At 58.1% G+C, this 12,767-nt stretch overlaps 1 protein-coding gene across 1 annotated transcript in view; it reads left to right on the forward strand.

Moving 5' to 3' along the window:
- Nucleotides 1–12,767, forward strand: part of SYT7 (synaptotagmin VII) — a 140,938-nt gene that overhangs the window by 70,768 nt on the left and 57,403 nt on the right. The window lies entirely within an intron of this gene.

Genomic DNA, 12,767 nt, shown 5'->3' on the forward strand with positions numbered 1-12,767 from the left:
CCCCAAAGGGCTGGGTCCCCTGAGGGGCTCACCAAGCTTATGGCATCAAATTGGCAGTCAGGGAGCATCAGACATGGTCTCATCCAATAGAAAATGGCGGCCCAGAGAAGAATTTGGGTTCTCCCAGCTAACACAGCGAGTTAGAGGCGGCAGCGCTGGATGGGAGCTGGCCCCTCTGTCCCCTGGCCCAAGCCCAGCCGTGGGGGGCAACAAGGGTCCCCTGACAAAAGCCAGGTGACCGCAGCTTCTCTTCCTGCCCACACCACAACGTGTGGCTCACAGGTAGACCACCCACTGGGGCACAGTGGCAAGCAGAGGAAGAATTCCCGCCCCAAAAGTCAGACTTTGAGGTGTTTGGACATTCCCTAACTGCAGGAACACTGAAAGAAACTTCAGGCTCCCCTAAGAGTGAGTGAACTGAGGCCCAGGGAAGGGAAGACGGTCGGAGCCCAGACCCCGGGGACTGGCCGGTGCGTCTTCCCGCCCATGTCCTTCCTGGTCTGGGAGTCACTGAAGGCTGCGGCAGGGCCCTGCCACACACTGGCTTTGGCACCCCCTGGGCCCCCAAGCATCAGCTTCTCCCCTGTAAAGTGAGGGTAGCAATACTGACCTCCCACATGGGGGCGAGAAGGAGTAACATAAGGGGAGCGCTGGAGGGCAGATGGGCTCCCCACCACCGAGCTTTCCTAGTACCCAGAGCACCGCCTGGCACGTAGCAGCCTCCGTGACCCGACGGTCACTGCCGCCTCGTTACTTCTGACTGGGGATGGCACTAGCGTGGGCAGAAAGGGGGAACCCCACAGTCTCCTGAAGGGAAGGGGAGACCGGCTGTTGCGGGGGGAGGAAGCCACCTTGTAGAGAGGATGACTGTGCATCCCCTGGCAGGCCCGTGCCCTCTCTGGTTCCCCCGCAGGGCAGGGAGGGTGCTGCTAGGCTCTGGCAGGAGCCTAGCTGCTCAGGGCTGCTCCTAGCCAGGCCGTGGCTGTGTCGGAGGACACTGACTCGTACCCTGGGCTGGACATGGGGGTAAGGAAGGGGTAGTGATCGTGGCTGTGAAGGAGACTGCCCTGAGCCTGCACCTTATTAAGCTGCCTGTTTGCAGGACACTGGTGAGTGGGCCCCCAGGCAGTGTGTCCCCCCCCCCCAACCCCAAGCCCCAGGACCAAGCTGATGGGGGAGCTGGCTGCTCAGCAGGGGGTGAGGGGCAGGCAGGCAGGTGAGGGCTTTGCTCTGCGGTCATCTGCCCCACCCCCACTCCAGCCTTAACTCTGCCTGGCACTTAGCAGCTCTCTCCCACCACTCCCTGCCAGGCATTTGGGAGTGGTAGGGAACACGGCGGATAGCATAATAGTCTATGAGCCGTTCAGGCCATTAGTTCTTCCTCTGTGGCCTGTAAAGGAGGCTTTATCGCTACCTCTAGATTGCAGGGGGTGCGAGTCAAGTTCCAGGGACAGAGCATCCGCTGGGCAGGCAGAACAGATCCCCATGCCAGGGTAGTGGGCCCCTCCCAGGATGCCAGTCCGCCATGCCATGGTCTCATGCACTGTAGCTAGCCAGTGGGAGGACATAACACACACACAGAGGACATACCCTGGGCAGAGCTCCTACACTCAGCTTCAGACTAGCACTAGCCAGTAGACTGTTTTCTAGGGGACCCCAAAGGCCTGGATCTGGAAGTTTTCAAGTCCAGGAGGCTCTGGACTCTGGAGCGAGAAAGCCACATCCTGCCTGACCCCTTGAGGGAAGCGGCCTCTAGGGCCGGGGAGCAAAACAGGAAGGGCCAGACAAGAGGAAATCCTGAGGGCGGGGCCGGGGAAAGAGGTGCCAACTCCAGCCTCCTCTCCCCAGGCACGGGTGGGTCCTACAGGCCAGTGGCCAGCGCGACATTGGCCTGGCTGAGTGAGGGACTGCCGAGGTTGCACCGGTGGTCTGTCCCCAGGTGGCCAGTGATCGCCCCAGCTCTCAGGGTGAGAGCGGCGCATGGTGGGGCTGAATGCATCCAGGGCAGAGATCTGTCTCCTCCCTCCCACTCTTTGGCAGGTGTGGGCTGCCAAAATCCCCTCCCTTTCCTCTGGCCTTCGCTCTTCACTGATGGAGCCCTCCACTGTCAGGCAAAAGGTACAAACTAGCAACCACCGAAGCACTTGCTCTTATCTTGCTCCTAGTCTACGGAAGAGAAAACTGAGCCATGGAGACAATAAAGGACTTGCCCAAGGAGTCAAACACAGGCAGTCAGACAGCCTGGCGCGGCCCTGATGCCAAGGGGAGAAAAGACAGCCAGGGCCATAAACACCTGACATTCCGCAGAGTGGGGCGCCCGGGAGCGGCTGGATGCCCTGGCGGGGGGGGGGGGTGTGCCACAGACCCTCCAACTCCATCGGTCCCCCCACCCCAGCTCCCACTCAGTTGTTGACCTCGATTCCCACAGCCCCAACATGATCCAGTGTCTCAGAGGCGCCTCCAGATTCACGCGGCCACATCCGCCTCCCCAGCATCTGCACCCACCAGCGGCCCTGCCTCCCTAGGCCTATAGACAGGCTTCCCACGCGGGGGGTGGGGGGGCCAGCCTCTGCGGGGCTCAAGGCCTCACGCAAGCTGCCACCACAGGTCTCCCCCAGGCTCTCCCTCGCTCCCCATCAGTTTTGCCCTCCCCCAGCCATTCCCTCCTACCCAAGTGAGAGGTTCATCCCCCCCCAAGACACACCCACCTGTTCTGATCCAGGTCCCTGCCCCCTGCCGGCTTGGCCCCTCTGCAGGGAAACTTCTGGGTGTGCTCTAAACACACTCACCTCCTTTTCTCTTCAAGCACAGCCCAGCCTGTCCCCACACTGCGCGTCCAAGTGCCCCTGACCAGGTCTCAATGGCCTTGGCAAGGGAATCCAGTCTGTCTGTCCTGGCAGCCTGGCGCTGCCCCTCCCCCCTGCTGCCCCTGGCCCTCTGCCCCTCCCCCTGCTGCTGGCCCTCCCCATCCTCTGGCTGTGCTTGGTCTCCCAGCCCCTCTCAGTGTGGGGGCCACAAGAGGGGCCTCAGCTCCTGTCTCACTGCTTTCGGCCCCAGCACGGTCTGCCGGCCCATGACCCCAAACCCATTCCTCCAGTGTGGACCTCAAGTGCCCAGCTGTCTCCACTGACACCTCCCTGGCAGACCGCTGGAACCCTCATAGGCCACCTGACTTGCCCACCCAAGCCAACAGCATGTTCACATTCTCCTGGGGCCCCCTCTCCCCCAAGGGGTGCAAACTGGTTCTTGGGTGACAAAGGCTCTTAAGCAGTGCCATTGTTTGTGGTTCTTCAAAGAGTCAGAGTCAGAGTGCCCAGCACACAGCTGCCTATTAACTTCCAGAAGGAGGGGCAGTTAGGGGAAAGGCTAAGGAGCCTCCTGGGGGAGGGGCCTGGTAGGCAGGGGAGAAAAAACAGGCTGAGGAAGCTTTGGGGTACATGAACTCCCCATTTCAGCCCAAAGCAAACTCTGCCTTCTCCCCAATGCTCTGGCCAAACCCTGGGGGGGTGACACCTCCCCCCCATTTTCTCACCACCCACAGCCACTCTATCAGGAAATCCTTTTGGGTTCTACCTTCAAAATAGACCCAGAATCCAGCCACTCCCACCCTGGCCCCCCCACATCTACCCTGGCCTCATCTTTTCTTGCCTGGATTAATGCAACAGTCTCCTAACTGGTCTCCCCATCACTGCACACACCCCTTCAACAGCCAGAGGGCTCCTTTGACAATAGAAGGCAGCTCTGTCCCTCCCCCTCACAAAACACTCTAGAAGTTTCTCATCTCCCAAAGCTTTCAAAAAAAAAAAAAGAAAGATTTATTTATTTATGCAGACAGAACTGGGGCACAGGCCAGAGGTGTTGGGGGGTGAGAGGCTTCTCCAGAGACAGAGTGGGGAGCAGAACAGGCGGATCTACTGAAACACACTGCTGAGGGGAGCAGCGGGCGGTCAGGAGAGGCCTGCCGCGCCACGGGGGTCACTCCCTGGCTGGGTGACACCTGCCCTTCTATTTGCTGCTGTTGGCTGAACCAGATGGAACTCGTGCTGCAGGCCTGCTACAGCTCCGTGGTGCTGAGCTCTAACCCGTTGCGCCACCAGCGAGGCCCACAAAGCTCTTACAGTGGCCTGACCTATCTCCCCTTCCTCCCCTTGTTCTCCTGACCGCCACTCCTATTCCTTCCTCCCTCACCCCCCTTGGCTCCAGACCCAAAGGCCTCTGTCCCTGGCCCCTGCTGGCACAGGCCTACCTGGGGGCCGTGGCGGCGAATTCCTCCGGATCTCTCAGAGAACATTACCTAGATAACTGCAGGGCTGGAACCCTCACGGCCCTGCAATTTCTGCTCAGAGGTCACCTTCTCCATGGGGTGCCCTGGCCACCCCTTCTTAATGTTGCCACTTGTCCCCAACATTCCAGAGAATCTCCGTTTCTCCCACTTTTTATTTTCCGCTCCTGCTCCTCGCCTCCTGGCATTTACTAGTTCTGCCCACTGCCCATTGCTCACTGCCTCCTGCTAGGAAGCCGGGTCCGGAGGGCAGGGAGCTTTGTGCTGGTGAGGGGTGGATGCAGCAGAGAGCAGTGTCCAGCGCGCTAGGCTAGCTGTGTCTGGGACCCCCCGGGCCTGCCCAGGCTCCTCCATAATAGGTGTCTGACTTCCCTCACATCAGGCTCCACCAGGCCTCCCACTTTGGCGCTCGCTGACCAACCCACCACGTGCCATCATTTGTGGGCAATGGATCCATGGAGGTGCTTTAAGCTCGAGTGGTGTGTTCACACTGTGCCTTGATGTCCTTCAGGCAGCAGATGGGAGGGGCGCCAGGCTGGATGGAGAAGGGTGCACCCAGAAGAAAGGTAGTGGTACACAAGGGGGCTTGGGTGGGGAGAGGAGGCAGAGAAGGCTGAGAGAGAGCCAGGAGCCTGGCAGGTCAGACAGAGCCACAGACTCAGTAGCCAGTGTCTAAAAGAGGGGGGAAGGGAGGGAGGGTCTGGCCTGGGGCTGGGGGTGGGGCGCAGAGTCAAAGGCAGGGAGAGGGGAAAAGCCTAGCAGCACTAGGGGTTCTCCTCCCAGACCCCCCAATACAGCCTCTACCCTCTTTCACTGGGGACATCTTATACTCAGACCCTCTGGCCAGAAAGGGAGGAGTCCAAGGGGACTTGGAGAAAGTCAGAACTTGCCCAGGGGATCCCAGGTCTTGGGCCTAGAATGGGAGTGAAGGATCCACAGAGAGCTTTTTTCAGAATACAGAAGCTGGTGCCCCAAAGTCCACAGGGAAACTTCCAGTCGGAAAGTCCACACTCACCCAACAGCCTTGTTTGACCAGAAAGACAAACACACGGCAGGGAGTGGCCTTTGTGACATCATGGGGACTCCTGAGCTCTGGCCAGGGCATAGGACCAGGAAAGGATCGAGGGCATCTGGTGAGACTCAGCTGTCCCACAAAGCATTTCCCTGGAGGAGCCAGAGACACTCAGGGCCACATCACACCACAGCCTCCTGGTGTAGATGGGGAAACTGAGGCCCAGGGAGAGGGAGCTGTCAGAGGACATACCTGATTTCCCTGGGGGAGGGGGGACCTGAGGCTTCCTGGAGAGAAGGATTACTGGTCTGATGGGGATAGACTAATAATATCACTGATATTCAATATATATATATATAGCTCCTTTCTTCCCAAGAGTTCAGAGTGCTGCGCATGGATGATCTCATTCATCCGAAAGACATCCCTCTGGGATGAGTGGCAGGCCCCTCCGTGCAGATGTGAAACTGCTCCGTCATTGCCCTCCCCTTTATAACCTTCCTTTTCTTCTTCGGTCTCTATTATGAGTCCCTTCTGCTCCCACCCAATTTAATTTTGCAAAGATTTGAAGCTCCCATTGGATACAGCGTTGGACAATTAGGAAGCTTCTGGATGTCCCTGTGGCCACTGCTCTGTCTTCTGTTGTCTCACTGAGTTCACCCCTGCACGTGGGTACATACATACAGGGCTTCGATATACCACAATGCTGGCAGGGCTAGGGCTTACTCACTTTCATTCCCCCCTAGAGCCTAGAGCAGGGTCTGGCATTCAGGAGCCTGGAGAAAAGCTTGCCCAAGGCAAAGTTAACCCCAAAATGTGCCTAGCATCCCTTTATTACTGTACTTGGCCCACCGAATGCCAATTATCCCTGAGGAGGAACCCAGAGTGGGACTTCTGGATTGACAGTCCCTAGCATGCAGTTGTTGCTCAGTATCTGCTGAGTGGATCAATTTTAAAAATGAAGATGAAGATGGATAGCTGTTGGAGATCCTTGCCTTTAAAGAACTCGAAAACGAGGGCTGGACGGGGGAGGCGGACTGAGTGTAGGACTGAAGAGGTGTACAAATACTATTAAAAGTCGACAATTCACTAGGGCAATGCTGAAAAAGTAACCTTGGGGCTCGTGAAGAAGTCAAGCTGGGAAAATCAGGGATGGCTTCCTGGAAGAAGTGGCATTTGAGATGCGCTCTGGGGGTTGGAAACACAGCAGAAACTCAAGAACAGCTTGTAACTAAAGGTAGGGCGTCAGGCAAGACAAGGGGGCCAGGAGGCCCACACTGGACAGGACTCTGTTTCAGGCTCACGCCTGACTCTTTGGGTAATAGGGAGTCATGGATGGTCTTTGGCTAGGGAGCTGGAGAACATGGTAATGGTAATCAGACCTGCTCTCAGAAAATCAGTCAGGGAGAGCACAGTCAGGGGTGGAAAGGAAAAGGCTGCCAGGCTGACTTAGGGAGCCAGCTGCTGAGTTTGCAGTGAGGGTGAGCCGTCCCCTAAAGAAAGGGTCTGAAGGCTCTGGAAACAATTAGATGTGGAGAGGAGCTGTGGGAGGCTTGTGGGGACTGGTCTGGAGCTTGGGAGAGTAACAGGGCCTCCCCACGCCCCAGGGCCGCTTCCCGGAGAAGGCAATGAGGGCACCCACCTGGGTGGGGATGCCTCACTAGGAAGCGGAGGCCGAGTGTGGGAGGGAGGTCAGGGCCCAGAGACACACTTGGGAGTTGGGTTGAAGCAAAAGCTGAGGCCGTGGGATCAGCAGGAAAGAGCATGGGCTGAGAAGGAAGATGGTGGCTGCAGACAGAGCCTTGAGGGATGCCCACAGCTGGGGGCGGGCGCAGGAAGAAAGGGGATCCCGGAGCAAACAGAGCAAGCAGCCTGACAGATGAGGCGGTGGCTCCTTTTTCCAGGGCTATTCCTTTGCACCCTTCTCCCCTCCCCTGAGCTGGACCAAGCTGGGTGGGGGGCAGGCCTGGCATCTGTCTTATGCCAAGCCCACTGGTGGAGTGCTTGGGTTCTAGAACTGGGCAGACTGGAGTGGACACTCACCTGCCACTCCTAGCCCCTGAAGGAGGGGTGACCTCAGGCCAGCCATACCCGCTCTGATCCTCAGCTCCTCACCTTCCCGGGGTTCACAGCTGACTCCTTAGGGCTGTGCACTAACTGTGGTCGAATGTGCCAGAGATCAGGAAGTGGTGGCTGTTGCTGTACCATCGCAGGGCCAGGACTGGACTCTGGCAGGGCCAGGACTGGATTCTGGCCCTCGCTGCTATGGCCCGCTAATGTGCCGGGTCCCCCAGAGCCCTTCCTTAGCGAGGGAGGGGGCCTGAGAACCCCAACTGCCATCTCAGTGGCCTGTGGCCAGTCCCACTAACGCCCCTCCCCCCCAACCAACACACACACACACACAAGCCAGGACAGGACTGATGGAACTGGGGGCACAGCTCTCTTAGTGCTGACACCACTTGACCTGCTGAGAGAGGGGACCCCACCCCCATTGAGGTCTTCAACTGCAGCAGAGGCCTCAGCCCTAGGGGTGTGGCTGCTTGGGGGAGGGGTGGGGAGGAGTGGCGCCCCTAGCTCCGTGTGGGGCGCCTCCTCCTCCCCTGCTGGCTCCATGTCCCCTCCCATCCGCGGTAATTCGCCTGCTCACGCGAGCCCCCTCCGCGCACGCGCATCCCCGCCCCGCCCCCGCGGGGTTCGGGAACTCGGGGCTTGCAGGGTGGGTCAGTGCAAGTTGGCCAAGACGCCCGCGCCGAGAGCGCCCCCGTCGCGGGCCGTGGAGGCCCGAGTCGCCTCTCGCGTCGCCCCCACGGACTCTGCAGCAGGGGACCCAGCCAGGCACCTCAGCTGGAGCCTGCAGATGCAAGGGTGCTAATAGCACCGCTTGGGATCGGTTTTGGCGTAAGGAGTCCGCGAAGCTCCGGAGTGGGGGTTGCTGACTGTCCCCTCAACACGGAGGCCCGTGCCTGCTTCCCCTTCTCAGTCTCAGGCTAAGAGACCTCATGTACTGTACCCGGGAAACAGGTTAATGAATCCCGTGGGCCCCCACGCCGGTCTCTGCAGCCTGGGGGGGCGGGCGGCAGGAAGACAGGCACTTGCTCCTACCCAGAGCCGCCAGGGAGGCTGAGGGGTGCTGGGGGGGAGGGGGCTAGACCCAAGCGGCCCCTCCACCAGCTGGGCTGGGGTGCACGGGGCCACCATTGGAGGCGGGAGCCCGCTAGCCCTGGGGGGCCCCCTTTAACTAGGCCACCGCCGGGGCTAGGCAGTGGCTGCTGGAGCTGACCGGCTTGGGCCTGGGGGGAGGTGGCCAACTAGGGCCTGGGCTTTGAAGAAACCACAGAAGATTTCGACGATATCAAAAGAGCTCTTAGTCACTAATACATGGGGGGAGGGGGGCCGTTGGCGAAAAAGCCTCTGCTTGGTTCCCATCAGCAGAGGATCAAAAAGCATTTGGTCAAAGAACCTTTAAATACCTTGAAAGGCAGGTGAAGCCTGTTCAGTAGGCTCCTAGGGGGATTGAAATGCTGCTCTGAGCTGCCACAAGCTGGCTGAAGCCACTGCCACCCTTGGGGAGGGAGGAGGAGGGGGTGGGCTCCCAGCCCACTGACGGAATCACTGAGGAAGATGAGACCTGGGCTCAGAGACAGAGCTGGAAGTGACCTTATAGATGCCTGTCAGGGACTTTTCTCTGCACACCGCACCTCCCTGCCCATTATGGACAAAGGTACTAGTTGTGAAGATGCATTTTCCTGGGGAGGCGAGTCTATGAGCTTATTAGATTGCCAAAAGAGTCAAGATCAAGTCAGGATTAAAAACCAACAATCTCTTTGGCCTCAAGGGGTTAAGTCTCAGCTCTATGAAGCTTTCCACAGCCACTGTAGCATGAGTTCGATCCCCCTGCCAGGAAGGTGACCCACATGGCGCAGCAGACCTCTGGTCCACCTGCTGCTCCCCTCAGCAGTGTGGAGACATAGATAGGCCTGGGGCTGGGGGGAAAAGAATGTGGGTGGTAGTGTGGAGGGGTTTCTGATAAGGACTTAGGAGGGGAATGGGGTTCGAGCTATGGAACGTGAGCTCAAGGTCCTGGTGTGGGGAGTCACCCCCCAGCCCTGACTTGCCATCTCTCCAGTATGTCTCACCCAACTGGTGCCATGATTGGCCTGATTTAATTTTAGGGATGGAAAATAGAGGCCCAGAAATATCAAGTAACAGACTAAAAAGCCAAACAACTAGCGTCAGAGGCAGGACCAGAGTTGAAGTATGAAATTCTTGGTGGTGGCTGCGGGCCAGACGCTGCCTCCTCCTGAGCAGCAGTGCGTGGTAGAAGTGTGACGACACTCACGGTCAGGGGGTCGGGAGAGGGGACGTCTGACCAGCGAGCCCTGGTTCACTCTCCACCGGGGCCCCGGGGACACCAAGATGGCAGCCACTGCCTCCAGGAGTCTGCTGTCGCCTTCTTTGTGGGGAGATGGAGTCTGTCAGTTTTACTCTTTCCCTTCTCATATTCTTGACCTCTGCAGAGGAGGACAGGGAGGGTGGGGAGGTGGTCGCTGCAGGGACAGGGTGCTGCAGCCGGTCCAGGCTCCCCAGCCGCCTCTGGCTGGTCTCTGAGCACGTCCCTGTTCAACCCGGTCTTGCCACATGAACGGAGGCGAGGAGAGAGGTGTGTTTGTTGTCACGTGAGCGGCACAAACGGCTTCCTCAGCATTTTTATTAATAATTCAGCCTGTGGCCAAGGGGGCAGGGTAGGGGGGACAGGAGCTGTGGAGAGAGGTAGCAGCAGAGACTGGGCCAGGTAGAGGCCAGCGGGGGACCCAGGAGCCCTGCCTCCCAGCTGTGGCCTAGCAACAAAGCCCAGTGGCCTCAGGGGCCCTGTTTAGGAGACTGCTTCTGAGAGACAGAACGTCCCTGCTTCTCAGCCCTCCCCTGCCCGGCCCAGGACACCTGGGCCCTGGTGACAGCACCAGATCGGAAACAGGCCTGAGGGGTCCACAGCACACAGTGTGGCAGTCCTGGGGGAGACAGTCCTGCCAGCATTTCCTGCCACGTCATGGAACCCAGAATACAGAGGCCAGCAGCATCATGGAATGAGCGGGCCTCTGTGGGCTCCCCTCTACTAGAGCCCAGGAGGGCAGAGGCAGAACCGCCAAGACTCAGGCCATCATCTGCCAGGCCAGGCCACCCCCTGAAATTTCTCTGCTAACTTCTGCAGACTACACCTCCTGCCTCATCCTCCCCAAGTGTGTGGGAGACAGGAACTCACAGTTACTTGGTCCTTACTGGTGCCCCAACAAGAGAGTCACCTTTGAGTGCAGCAAGATGATCCCAGGTTAGACACCGGGAAGAACTTCCTTGACAGACAAAACATGGAAATGGAGAATGCTTGTGGCATCTCTGTCAAGGGTAAACAAATGGCAATAAGGACATTTAATATCAAGAATAATATCTGTGCTCCAAGTACCATTTCAAATGCTTTCATGGCAGTATCTCGTTAGGTCTTCAGATCAAAGGAAACAGGTTCAGCCACCCACCCAAGAGTCCCGAAGCCCCCCACAGCCTTGGGTTCTACAGCCTCGTCTCGTGGGCTTGGCTCATGTGGTGCTGTCCAGCTCTCACATCCTAGAACAATGTCTAAACCCTGCCGGGAAAGAATGAAATTGGGAGTTTGACTTTCTCGCATGGAACAGGCTCCTGGGTGGGACCAAGCATGGGTCCTCTGGTGAATCTCACCACCGAAGCAAAAGCCTGGGGGTTCAGGACCGAGACGCCCTCGCCAAGCCCTGTGCCATTTGCTCTGGGACCCTTTGCTTCCTGGGTGAGTTCTTCCCCTGCTAGAAGCTTCCAGCATCTGTCACCAGAAGGATGGCCTGGGTCCTCTCTCAGATGTCCTGCAGACTCTGAAAATGCCACGATTCTAAATGCTGTAAAGACCGAGGAGCTGCATGGGTGGATTCTCTGTCCCCCCTGGACTTTCAGGTTGGTGGGTGGATGATGCCCACGAGTGACAGCGGCTGCGGGAGGGGTCACAAGGGTGGAAACAGGAAGATGTACACTTATTTGCTCTTTCTCACAGCAGGGAGAGAGGCAGCTGGGGAGGGTTTGGAATCTGCCAAGGCTGGAGACCCTGAGTCCCAGCTTGTTGGCTGGGTTTTCTGGGTTTGCTAAAAACAAGCGTGCAGTAGCTCCTGGATCTTGGCTGTGTGCAGGGTGACTGCAGGTTGCTGGAACATAGGGCCATCTATGACTAGGGGTGCGGGCTGAGATTTCTGGCCACCGAAATCTCAGGTTCTATGGGCTAGAACCTACAGATGCCTCTTTCCTTCCATTTTTAATTAGAACATTCAATCCAAGGAAATCTGTTCTCCACCGGAACCATCTTCACGGAGGTTTGCTTGGGGGAATTTCCTTATCTGTTTCTCAACCGGAAAAGCTGTGGGTGGAGGTGTATGTGTATGTCTGTGTGTGTGTAATAGGCTCCATGTGAGTTCAAGGGGCTGGGGTGTGTGTGGTGGGGGAGACTTGGCTCAGAAGCCTGTCCCTGTGGGTGCTGGCTGGGTGTAAGATGTACAGTATAAAGTCAGCTCGGTGGATTTCTCGGGTGCAAGTAGACATCCTTGACTCTGGAGGATCTGGCTTACCTTCAAGCTGCATCCTCAGCAGAAGGGTGGCGAGGAGCAGGCTGCTGTAGCCAGCCCAGGGATTTTGCCCTCTTGACACCACTTTCCGTTCAGGGCAGGGAACGGCCCTGTGCTGTGGACACCTCCATGTCTGTATCTGTCATGTGAGAGGTGTGTTTGTGTGCCACTGTGTATGTGGGGAGGGGGGTCGGTGTAGCTGATTGTAGGTGTGGGCAAGGAGTTCTCTACACCTGAAACCACCGCGGGTTACAGCTTTTAAAATCTTGGGGAGAAGGTCCCCTTCTCCTCCCTGCACCAGAATCAAGCAGTTCCAATTTTATAGAAAAAGAACTGCGGGTTCACCTGATTGGTACTGTGCTGAGCAGACAAAGGGGCAAAGAGGGCCAAAAGAACCCCAGGGCTGGAAGGGAAGGAAGAAATTTCCTTCCAACCCGCTGAAGTGCTCCTATCAAGGAAGGGGGAGTGTGGGGGTGCAATGGAGGATCGGTGCGGAGAGGGATGAACAGAGGCTGCAGGGTCTGTTCTCCTCTTTTATGGGGCTGCGTTTAATGGGGAGGGTCACTAGTCCCCACCGAGGGTGGAGATTTCTTTTAGCTGCAGTTGTGTGCAAGCTCAAGCTCGCGGGATGGTCGGCCGGAGCGGTGGACCCAGGCTCAGCGCTGGCAAAAAGCTCCACTCCTGGTTTTCACACACGCCAGCTTGTCTTCCCGGGACCGCCGCGGAGTCAAGCCCCGAGCTGACGCCCTCGAGCCGCCGCCAAGCGGAAAACCCGGGATGGATTTCCAGGCCGTTGGGAACGGAGTCAAAGGGCACCTCGGAGGAGGTGGCCGGCTACGCGGCC

This window comes from Condylura cristata, unplaced genomic scaffold, assembly GCF_000260355.1.
Source record: "Condylura cristata isolate star-nosed mole 26May11 unplaced genomic scaffold, ConCri1.0 scaffold00015, whole genome shotgun sequence".
NCBI classification, from domain to species: domain Eukaryota; kingdom Metazoa; phylum Chordata; class Mammalia; order Eulipotyphla; family Talpidae; genus Condylura; species Condylura cristata.